Raw genomic sequence first — 11624 nt, forward strand, 5'->3', positions numbered from 1 at the left:
CCAACGCTTAAATCCCCTAGGTATCCTGATAACTACCATAGTTGTTTCTCAGGGTCAAAATCTAGGGGAGTGAGCATACTCATTGCCAGATCTGTTCCTTGGGAATTCTTAGATGCTCGTACTGATGATAACGGGCGTTTTCTTTTTCTCAAGGGACGTCTAGCGGGGCAGCTTTTCACCCTGGCTAACTTGTACCTGCCTAACACCAAACAACTCAAGGTCCTAGCTGGGATACTGACTCGCCTGGAGGATTTTGCAGAGGGTACTTTGTTGGTCGGGGGGGATCTCAACGTGGCACTAGATCCGGTTGTGGATGTCTCTAGGGGATCCTCTCACCTTTCTCATTCGTATCTCCGGGATTTCAAAAAGCTTCTCCATTCCCATCAATTTGTAGACGCCTGGCGTGTTCTTAACCCTGAGGTCAAGGACTTCACGTTTTACACTGCAGCGAGGGACACTTATTCCAGACTAGACTACTTTTTACTGAGACACTCGGCGGTATCCCTCCTGGCTTCATTGGTCATAGATCCGCTGACCTTTTCAGACCACGCGATGCTCCATGTTTCATTGAATTCCCCCCTCCCTGCTCTGAAATCTTGGCAGTGGCGATTGAATGAATCCTTACTGCAGGATTTGGTGGTGGCTCAGGAGGTACATACGGAGATCTCCCATTACTTTGAAACTAATCAAACTGATGACGTGTCACCCATCTCTGTTTGGGCGGCTCACAAATGTGTAATCCGAGGTGAATTCATCAAGCATGGAGCTAGAGGTAAGAAAGAGAAGGCAGCGGAAATTTCACAGATTTTGACGGAAATAGTTACCCTTGAACAGGCCCATAAAAAGTCTCATGCGGTGGCTGCACATACTTCCCTCCTTTTGGCTAGAAGTAAGCTTAAGGAAAAGTTAGATGTACGTACGAAAACCATTCTAGCCAAAGGCCTCCGATATTTCTTTGAGTTTGGAAACAAAAGTGTCAAACTCTTAGCCAGATTACTTAGGGAGCAAAGAGCTAGGAATTATGTTCCCCGTATCGCCGCTACCCGAGGGCCCCCTCTTAATAACCCTGTCGCGATTGCAGAAGCTGTAACGGACCGTTTCAGCAGACAAGGGGTTAAAATCCGTTTAGGCGATAAGCCCCTTTCTGACAGGCACAGCTACTGCAGGATACACCAAACTCCCGAACTGGATACAAAGTAGCACTCCAAACTGGAACCTCACGAATAGCTGCTAGCAGACGAACAGGAATCAGCTTACACTTCTGGCAATCGGTCCTCTAACAGCATACAGTGAGTCCCCCCAATAACGAGACAAGGCTCCGTGTTGAGGGTCAAGCAGTGGTCTCAGGTGCTGGCACACCCAGCCTGGTTTTTATTACAGTCTTTTCAAATACAGGACCGCCCACAGGGAGGTATAAAACAACCAATCACATATCAGTTACATCCCACATATTCCCTCCCCTTATCCTGAGAGCAAACTCAATTACACATACAGTTAAAACATACTTTCTACCTAACTTTCATAACTCTAAAACCAATACACATGCGCAGACAACAGGACAGACATCACCCTTTAAACACACAATGGGACAATGGCACAATAGAAACACACCCAGCATTTTCCTCCCAAGCTGACAAGTTACACTTATTATAAATTGATACAACTTTGTGAGTTTACATTGGCCATACATATATCTAACATCAATTTAAACAGTATAACTTTGGGACAAACCTATCCAAAATTCACTTGAATAGGTTCAGGGGTTTAAAAGTTAGTATATGGCCCATAATCCAGGGGCAAGAGGCCAGCAGCCAGTCCTCTCCAAAACCCAGTGGCGAGGTTGGTTTTGCCACAGAAGCGTTTGCTCAGTATTATCATTCCTTATACAATCTCTCACAACCTAACGACACGAGTGAGTCTCTGCATTCAATGATGAACCAATATCTGGCGGATTCGGGCATGCCGAAACTACCTGCAGACTCCCTTCAGGATCTCGACAGAAGAAATAGCAGAGGCTTTGAAAAACATGCAACCCAGTAAGGCCCCGGGCCCAGACGGTCTCCCTGCGTCATATTATAAGAGATTCTTACCACTGCTCCGGACCCCTCTGGCTAAGGCTCTCAACACACTTAGCACAGGACGTCCTCTCCCCGCTGACATGTCACATGCTCATATCACCGTGATACATAAAGAAGGGAAGGATCCCACCCTATGCGGCAACTATCGTCCCATTTCCTTATTAAATGTGTACCTTAATTTGTTCGCTAAAATTCTGGCCACGCGGATGGTTCCACTGCTCTCTGATCTCATACACAATGATCAGGTGGGTTTCATTCCGTCACGTGAGGCGAGAGATAATACCACTAAGGTTCTAAACCTGATTCATCATGCCAAGATCCGAGATACCCCACTCTGTCTCCTGTCCACGGATGCTGAAAAGGCCTTTGACAGGGTGGGATGGCCTTGGTTGTTCGCGGTGTTGCGATATCTCGGTATCACTGGTCCTTTGGCATCATGGATAAGAGCTTTATATGAGTCTCCCTCTGTGGCCGCAAAGGTGAATGGTGTTTTTTCTCCGTCCTTTGCGATACGGAATAGGACCCGCCAGGGTTGTCCCCTCTCCCCATTGATCTTTGTTCTTACCCTGGAGCCGCTCCTGAGGACAATCCGACAGAACCCAAATATATCAGGACTCTCGGTTGGGGGTAGAGAATTTAAGATAGCGGCATATGCGATCGGCATATACGATCTGTTGTTTACTCTAACTAATCCCAAGATTTCCTTCCCGAACTTGATGGCGGAATTCCACACGTTTCACGGCCTCTCGAATCTGAAGATTAACTTCCAGAAATCAGAGGCCTTGAATGTGTCTCTTCCGGCCACCGCCTTCCCTTTCAAGTGGGCATCTGGAGCAGTGAAATATCTAGGCACATTTATCCCCACGGATCTGAAAGAGGTATACCACAAAAACTTTATCCCTCTCCGGGATCGGATTAGGGAAGATCTTAAGAAGTGGTCGAAAGGACTGCACACGTGGTTTGGACGATGTGCCATTTTCAAAATGAACATTCTCCGACGGGTGTTATACCTCTTTCAGACCCTCCCTATCAAACTCCCCGCTAGTTTCTTCAACAGGATTCATGGGGACTTATTTAGGTTTATTTGGGCAAAGGGTAGCCCAAGACTCGACAGATCTCTTTTACACATACCGAGGGACAAGGGGGGGCTAGGTGTACCTGACCTAGGTAAATATCATTCAGCCTCCCTGCTCCAAAGGATAGTGGATTGGTGTAGACACTCACAGCTCAAGCAGTGGGTATCAATTGAACAACTCCGCTCGAACTGTCCGTTAGCCTCCCTGCCCTAGGTGGATTTGAAACCCCCTTGAGCCCTTTCTAATCATCCCACAAACGGTCCCACCATTTCAAAGTTCCATAGTATTAGAGATAATCCCCTGATCTCCCCCTCCCCTTCACCTTTATTACCCATCTTGGCGAATCCCACCTTCCCAGCGGGTTGCAGGGGTGGACCGTTCTTGCAGTGGAGGACTAATGGTAGGTCCCGTGCTCCCTTTTTCAGAACTTCAGGCAGATGGCGCACCTATGACGAGATTTTGAGCATAACAGATCCCTGCCCTTTGGGTTTCTGGAGATGCAGGCAACTGACGCATTTTCTATGCTCTATTCCGACCTCCACGGGGTATGACAGGGCTCTTACTTCGTTTGAGAAAATTTGTGTTGGGTTGGTCGCCTACAGACATTCCCTTTCCAAATGTTATCAGTCCTTGGTAGCCCCTCGACAGGACTATCTTCCACCATTTGTGGCTAAATGGTCCCAAGACTTGGGAGTGAACATCCACCCGATCACTGGTCAAAACTCTTTAGTCTGCTCTACAGGTCATCCATAGCGAGTAGGTTCCAGCAGGTGGGTTATAAGATAATGTCCAGATGGTACTATGTTCCAACCAGATTGCAGAAAATGTTCCTATCCGCATCTTCTATTTGCTGGAGCTGTGACTCCGCTATGGGCTCCATGATGCACATTTTCTGGGATTGCCCAAAAATTGGTTCTTTTTGGCAGTTGGTCCATAAGACCTTGTCCTCAATTTTCCGATTTACGATACCACCCACCCCTGGTTTCTTCTTATTATTTCTCTCGGATCTGCCAATGAGTGTGCTTCGTAAGTCATGTTTGTGCTCCCTGGTGATAGCAGCTAGGTCGTGTATCCCTGCGAGATGGAAGCTCTCTGCGCCTCCGACAATTAGTTGCTGAATCCAAAAGGTGGAGGAGATCCGGAGAATGGAGGAACTCACCTCGCAGCTGCGAGCCAAGCATAAAGCCTTCCTTGATTCATGGGCCCCTTGGTTTTCTTTTCAGGAGTCTCAGGAGTTTCAGGACCTTATGGCCTGAGCTGCGGATCTTACCCTGTATTCTATGGGTTTATCCCCTCTTTAGTACCCACCCCCCTTTAGTGTCTATTGTCTGTGTGTATTGTTTTTCTCTTTTTGCTGTTATTTGTCTAGTAGTTGCTCCTCCTAATCTGTGTGCACTTATGCTGCCTTACTTTTCCTGGTAGCTATGTTTAAAGGCCAGGATTATGCTGTTACTATTTTAGCCTGATGTGGTCATTGATCAGTCGAAAGGGTTCCTGCTCTGACGAGTTTCCTCTGCTTTTACAATTGCCAATAGATATTGTTATGTTGGCTGGCGTATAAGGTGATCTCGTCGTTGTGCTATATCATTGATACACTGGATGTACTGTATTGACTTTGCTGATGCAAGGTTTGATTTCCGTATTCATTTAAATAAAGAATAAAAAAAAATTAAAAAAATAAGTCAAGTTTGCATTGAAAATGATAGGAAAAACGGACATGGATCATGGACACGGATCACGGACGCGGATGACTATCTTGTGTACATCCGTGATTTTTCACGGACCCATTGACTTGAATGGGTCCGTGAACCGTTGTCCGTGAAAAAAATAGGACAGGTCATATTTTTTTCACGGACTGGAAAAACGGATCACGGACGCGGAAGCCAAACGGTGCATTTTCCGATTTTTCCACGGACCCATTGAAAGTCAATGGGTCCGCGAAAAAAAACAGAACAACGGCTGCGGATGCACACAACGGTCGTGTGCATGAGGCCTTACACTGACCAATTAGGATTTCGAAAATATGCAAACATTTCAACAATTGTCCTTTAGCTCCATATTTGATACTGTACATTTGTGTAACTGTTATTTGAGCAGTTGTATGGAGGGTGTCAGACATCCCTTCCCATAGACTCAGATTATCTTCTGAAATAAGTAATATTCTGAATAGCCTAATCAATCAAGAAGTGGAATGTGATTGCGGACAGAGGTTTAGGAGTCTGCACGCACCTGAGTAAATACACTTACTGCAGATGTATGGATGTGAAGCATCGACAGCTTTAGTAAATATGCTCCCCAGAAAAGCCTCTCACATCATAGCAAAGGATTGCAAATACGTGATCATGACATTTCATCTTGTGTGACTCGTTTATAAGACATGTAGACACCAGGCGTAGGTGTACCGCTTGTGTTGTGGGATTACAAGTTAATAAACAGTGAATGGGCCTCAATACAAATTTTGTCACAGGACCAGTATTTACAATATTGGTGTCTTTTTTATGCAGCAGAAGGGACTTTGGGCCCTCTCAGGCATTAGGATCCAAGGTCAACTGCTCTTCCTATAACCCCGATAGCTATACCCTGCTCAGCAGACTCCGCTTACATCTAAAACAAATTACTTGTAGTGTAAAATTCTGATATTCAGTATACTATGATTATTTTGCGCTACTACATGCACACAGCTGTATGTGTTTTGCGGTCTGCAAATTGCAGATCCGCAAAAAAAACGGATGACGTCCGTATGAAATGAATGGGTCCGCATTCTATCCGCAAAAAAAAACGGAACGGACACTGAAACAAAATACGTTTGTGTGCATGTAGTTGTTATTTTTGAACAATTGTGGACATAATTAGATTAAGGCCCCTTTTACACGAGCGAGTTTTCCGCGCGGGTGCAATGCGTGATGTGGACGCATAGCACCCGCACTGAATCCTGACACATTAATTTCAATGGGTCTGTGTAAATGAGCGCTGTTTTTCACGCATCAGTTCTGCGTTGCGTGACAATCGCAGCATGTTCTATATTCTGCGTTTTTCACGCAGCCCTGGCCCCATATAAGTGAATGGGGCTGCGTGAAAAACTCATTGATTCCGCAATCAAGTGCGGGTGCCATGCGTTTTTCACTGATGGTTGCTAAGAGATGTTGTTTGTAAACCTTCAGTTTTTTATCACGCGCGTGAAAAACGCATCAAAACGCATTGCACCCGCGCGGAAAAAACTGAACAACTGAACGCAATCGCAGACAAAACTGACTGAACTTGCTTGCAAAATAGTGAGAGTTTCACTGAACGCACCCTGAACGCATCCGGACCTAATCCGCCACGCTCGTGTGAAAGGGGCCTAAGTCTCTGCAGTCTGAGGTTTCGTTAGGAGCCTGGAATCCTTCCCCATCAAAACGAACACTGCAGCAGAACCCAACAAACCCCATGAGGTCTGTTGGATGCCACTCGTCTTTTGTATGCAACAGATTTATTCATCCATTTATTCATACTTTTCCAGGAGGAATAACAGAGGAACAGCAGAGTTCGATGGAAAGATGCTCCAGAATTGCTATTTCATTAGGGTTCAGTATTTACTGTAGGAGTCGACATGTAATGAGAGGTCCTCTTTAAATACATGATACATTGGAAAACTCTTCTTTTCAGCATTTTTTTTTATGCTTGTAAAAAAAAATCCATGAATGCCAAGTGTTTTTGTAGAATTTTTTACAAGAATATTTGGTGTCATTTCTTATTTTCAAAATGTATTTTTTCTCCCAATTTTGAAGTCCTATGGATAAGAAATGAAATGCCATATCAATAGCATGCTACATTTCTGGGGAAAAAAACATCCCTGACCCAAGAAATGCTGCAAAAACACCAAAATCTAAAATGCTTTGTATGTAGATTTTTACTATAGTCTTTAAAGTAACATATGGCCAAAGTATTTTTTATTTTTTTTAAATCAGTCTTAGGCCCCTTGCACATGAACGTTTTTTCTTTTTTGTTCCATTTTATTTGCGGACCGTATGCGGAACCATTCATTTCGATGGGTCCGCAAAAAAAGGAAGGTACTCCGTTTGCATTCCGCTTTCGTATTTCCGTATATCCGTTCCGCTTAAAGATAGAACTTGTCCTATTCTTGTCCGCATTAAGGACAAGGATATGACTGTTCTATTAGGGGGCAGCTTTTCCGTTCCGCAAAATATGGAATGCACACAAAATATGGAATTTTTTGCAGATACATTTTTTGCGGACCGCAAAATACATACGGTCATGTATAAGATGCTTTTCCGGGACTTAAATATTGCCACAGCTATTGCCTCCTCAAACAGCTGATTGGTGAAGGTGTCAGAGGTCGGACACCCACCGATCTGAGATTGTTGACCTATCATAGGGATAGGTCATCATTATTTAAGTCCTGCAAAACCCCTTTAAAGGGAACCTGTTATCCGTTTCACACTGCCAAAACCATAAATAGCATGAAATCCCAATATGTCCCTCATGGCAGACAGCTCTATGGGGAGTTTGGGCACGGAGAGAACAGTCTGCTGTGTGATTTCTCCACATACAGTCTAAAGAAGCATCTGAGTTATCCTGCGTTATCCTTATCGGATACATCTTTACACTGTCTAGATTAAAGGGCCCATTTACAAGGAACCAATATCACCTGGAAATGTTCAGGAATGAACATTCATTCCCAATCATTGCCTGCTCGCTTCACTGCATTTAAATACAACAATCATCACTACTGTAAGGAGATGAAGGATCGTTCCTACGATCATTCGTTCCCATATAACTTTTTATTTCCAATTTTCAAAGAGCAATCTCATCATCCCAATGATGAATATTTTGCTCTTTTGTCAGATTATCTCTCAGTAATGAGGTTCTGTACCTGAACGGGGTTGTCTAAAAAATTTTATATTGAAAGCTATCAATATCTGATTAGCGGTGGTTGGACACACCACACCCTACGGCTCAGCTGTTCTAAAGTCACTCTGGTGCCCAAACGACACAACTCCATGCACTGGCCCCATTGAACTGAATTGGAGCAGTGCTGCAGTTACCAGCTCTGCTCACTACACAATGGATAAACTACAAGTGTCAGAAACGACTCTGATAACGCTGATCGATGGGGTGCGGAGTACTGGACCCTGATCAGATACTGATAGCCTATCCTGAGGATAAGCCTAGTTTCACACTAGCATTCACAGATCTGGACGGCTGTTCCGGTGTTGAACCGCCTGCCGGATCCGGCATAGCCTGAATGCTCACCGGCCCCATATAACTGTAATGTGGTCCAGCGGAGATTCGGCAATGAAAATTGACCACACAAATACCACTGAGCACAATGTTTTTTTTACGGCCAATTCCTGGCATTCTATGCTGGAACAGCCTGCTGGAAGGCTGTACCGCTAGTGTGAAACTAGCCTAAGGCCTCTTGCACACGACCGTATAGTTTTGTGCTGTTTCAGTAGTGTTTTGACGTTTCAGTAGTGTTTCTGTTTCCGTTCCGCTTCCGTTCCGTTTTGCCGTTCCGTTTTTTCCGTTTGGTTTCCATTTGTAATCCGTTTTTGCGGATTGCAAACGGAAACAGAAGCATACAATAATGTTTAAACAGTAAGTACATAAAAAAATTGGTCTGGGCATAAAATTTTTAATAGATGGTTCCGCAAAAACGGAACGGATGCGGAATGCATACGGAGTACATTCCGTTTTTTTTGCAGAACCATTGAAATGAATGGTTCCGCATACGGACCGGAAACGGAATCCTCGAAAATGGAACGGAAACGGAAAAAAATACGTTCGTGTGCAAGAGGCCTAAGTCATCAGTAAAGTGGACAACCCCTTTAAGGTCTGTAAAGGAGTCTTAGGCCTCTTTCACACGGGCGTTCCGGATTTGCTCCGGCTGCGTCGCGCGTGCATTGCGGAAAACCCACGCGAGTGCGCACACAATTTCAGTCAGTTTTGACTGCGATTGCATTGCGTTGTTTCGTTTTTATCACGTGGGTGCAATGCGTTTTACACGCGCGTGATAAAAAACTGAATGTGGTACCCAGACCCGTACCCGGACTTCTTCACAGAAGTTTGGGTTTGGGATCGTTGTTCTGTAGATTTTATTATTTTCCTTTATAACATGGTTATAAGGGAAAATAATCGCATTCTTGATACAGAATTTTTACTAAAATGTCGATTGAGGGGTTAAAAAATTAAAAAAATGAACTCACCTCATCCACTTGATCGCGCAGCTGGCATCGTCTTCTTTCTTCTTTTTTCAGGACCTGCAAAAGAACCTTTGATGACGTAGCGCAGGTCCTGCTGAATGAAGATAGAAGATCCTTCTATCTTCATTCAGCAGGACCTGCGCTGACGTCACCGCGATCACCACGTGGTGAGCGCGATTACGTCATCAAAGGTCCATTGGATACTGCAAAGGCAGGACTGACTACAGTAACCTGACTGACAAGAACCTGCTCAATTTTATCATGAAAATCATCAAAGACTTAAAGAAGTATAACATTATAGAAGAGAATGTGAGGACTTAAATCAGAGGAAAAAAAACCCTCAGATACGGAACAACGGATCCGTGAAAAACGGACCGCAAAACAACAACGGTCGTGTGCATGAGCCCTAAATCCTAGACAGTATCAGTAAATCTGCCACATTCATTTTTGGTAAAGTGTGTTATGGGTAGATTAGACAGGCAGATTTTCTGCCCGATGATCGCTAGCAAGCATTCGTAGTAACGCTCGTTAGCGATGATCTGGCTGTGTTATACTGCCGCTGATTGCACGATTAGACACCCCGATCACACAGACGATTATCGCCTGCTCGCTTGCTAAGGAGACCGCACCTCCACAGTGGTTTGCCGATGGCAGATAGTAATTAGACAGCGCGATCTGAAAGATCTGGATTGCCCCATGAACGAGCGATTGCTCATTCATAGTGCAATCGGTGGCAGTATTATGCCTCATGCACACGTCCGTGGAATACGGACTGTGAGATACCGGCCTGGATTCCTGCTGAGTGCAGGAACGCACGGCGTCATTGGTTGCTATGACGTTGTGCGCTTCGTGCCGCCGCTGCACTACAGTAATACACTCATATGACCTATACGAGTGTATTACTGTACATCAGCGGCGTCACGAAGCGCACGGCGTCATAGCAACCAATGACGCCGTGCGCTCCTGCACTCAGCAGGAATCCAGGCCGGTATCTCACGGACCGTGTTCCACAGAAAGCTTTTATACACCCTTTGGCCTCCTGCACACGACCGCTGTGTGTTTTGCGGTCCTCAAATTGTGGATCCGCAAAACACGGATGTCGTCCGTGTGCGTTCTGCAATTTGCGGAACAGCACGGACAGCCATTGATATAACTGCCTATTCTTGTCCGCAAAACGGACAAGAATAGGACAGTTTATATTTTTTTTGCGGACCACGGAACCGAGCAACGGATGCGGACAGCACACGGAGTCATTGAAGTGAATAGGTCCGCATCCGAGCCGCAAAAACTGCGGCTCGGATGCGGACCAAAACAGCAGTCACGTGCATGAGGCCTTTAGCAGACAGAGATGATTTTTATTCACATTATTTTGGGTTACAATTCTTTACTTAGGTCACATAAACCATAAAAACTAGCTACAACCGGAAATAAATGAAAGCTGGTTGTGTGGTAGTAACAGGGACCATTCCTCATATGACAAGTTGTGCGTTCACATATTATTTAAATGAATAAGATATGTTTAAAATATAAGAGGATCTTTAGGGTTAGACATTTACAAACGTGGCAGGATCCCTGGTAATTTCTTCTCTGTTCAGTAGTAAAAGTCACACTTGGGAATATGCCTGCAATACCAATTGTCACCACTGCGTGTCGTCAAAGGAGAGAGCAAGCAATACCTGCAGCAATGTGAGTGCCAGCAATGACAGCTTTAACTGTTGCATCTAAGTAATGTGAAGAACAGCAAAGTGTCCCCTTAAGCTTTACCCTCATTCTTCCCCTGATTTTTGCTTTTCCCCTTTGTCTTGAAATTCAAACCTCCATCTTCTGTGATATTGACTTATGGCTGGGAGTGGTAAACACACACAGATGAAAGCAAATAGAAAAAGTTCAAGCAAGCAGCTCAGATTTCTGCATCCTTCACCTATAGCCCTGACAGGGGGGGGGACTAGAGCCCTGTGCCCCTGCCACCTTCCAGTGTGTGGCACATGAGCTCAGTGCAGCTTCCCTCAGGAACTGGCTCATCCCTGCATTTAATCACCCAGCCATCAGCAGCATTAAGCTAATGCATCTCCAGGAATGAAGGCTATGGATGTGGAGAAGATGGGTGTTTTCTAGGATGGCTCCTTTAATGGTTTCCTGTAATATTCTCCTTGCAGAAAAGTTGCTGTTGCTGGTAAGGCTGGTGTAAAATGAGACCTCAGAGTGGACTTGCCTCCTGCACATGAGGTGTGATGATCGGGAATACAGCAATGGGTTTTCCTGGGGAT

The sequence above is a fragment of the Bufo bufo genome, chromosome 4 (genome assembly GCF_905171765.1).
Source record: "Bufo bufo chromosome 4, aBufBuf1.1, whole genome shotgun sequence".
Taxonomy (NCBI): Eukaryota; Metazoa; Chordata; class Amphibia; order Anura; family Bufonidae; genus Bufo; species Bufo bufo.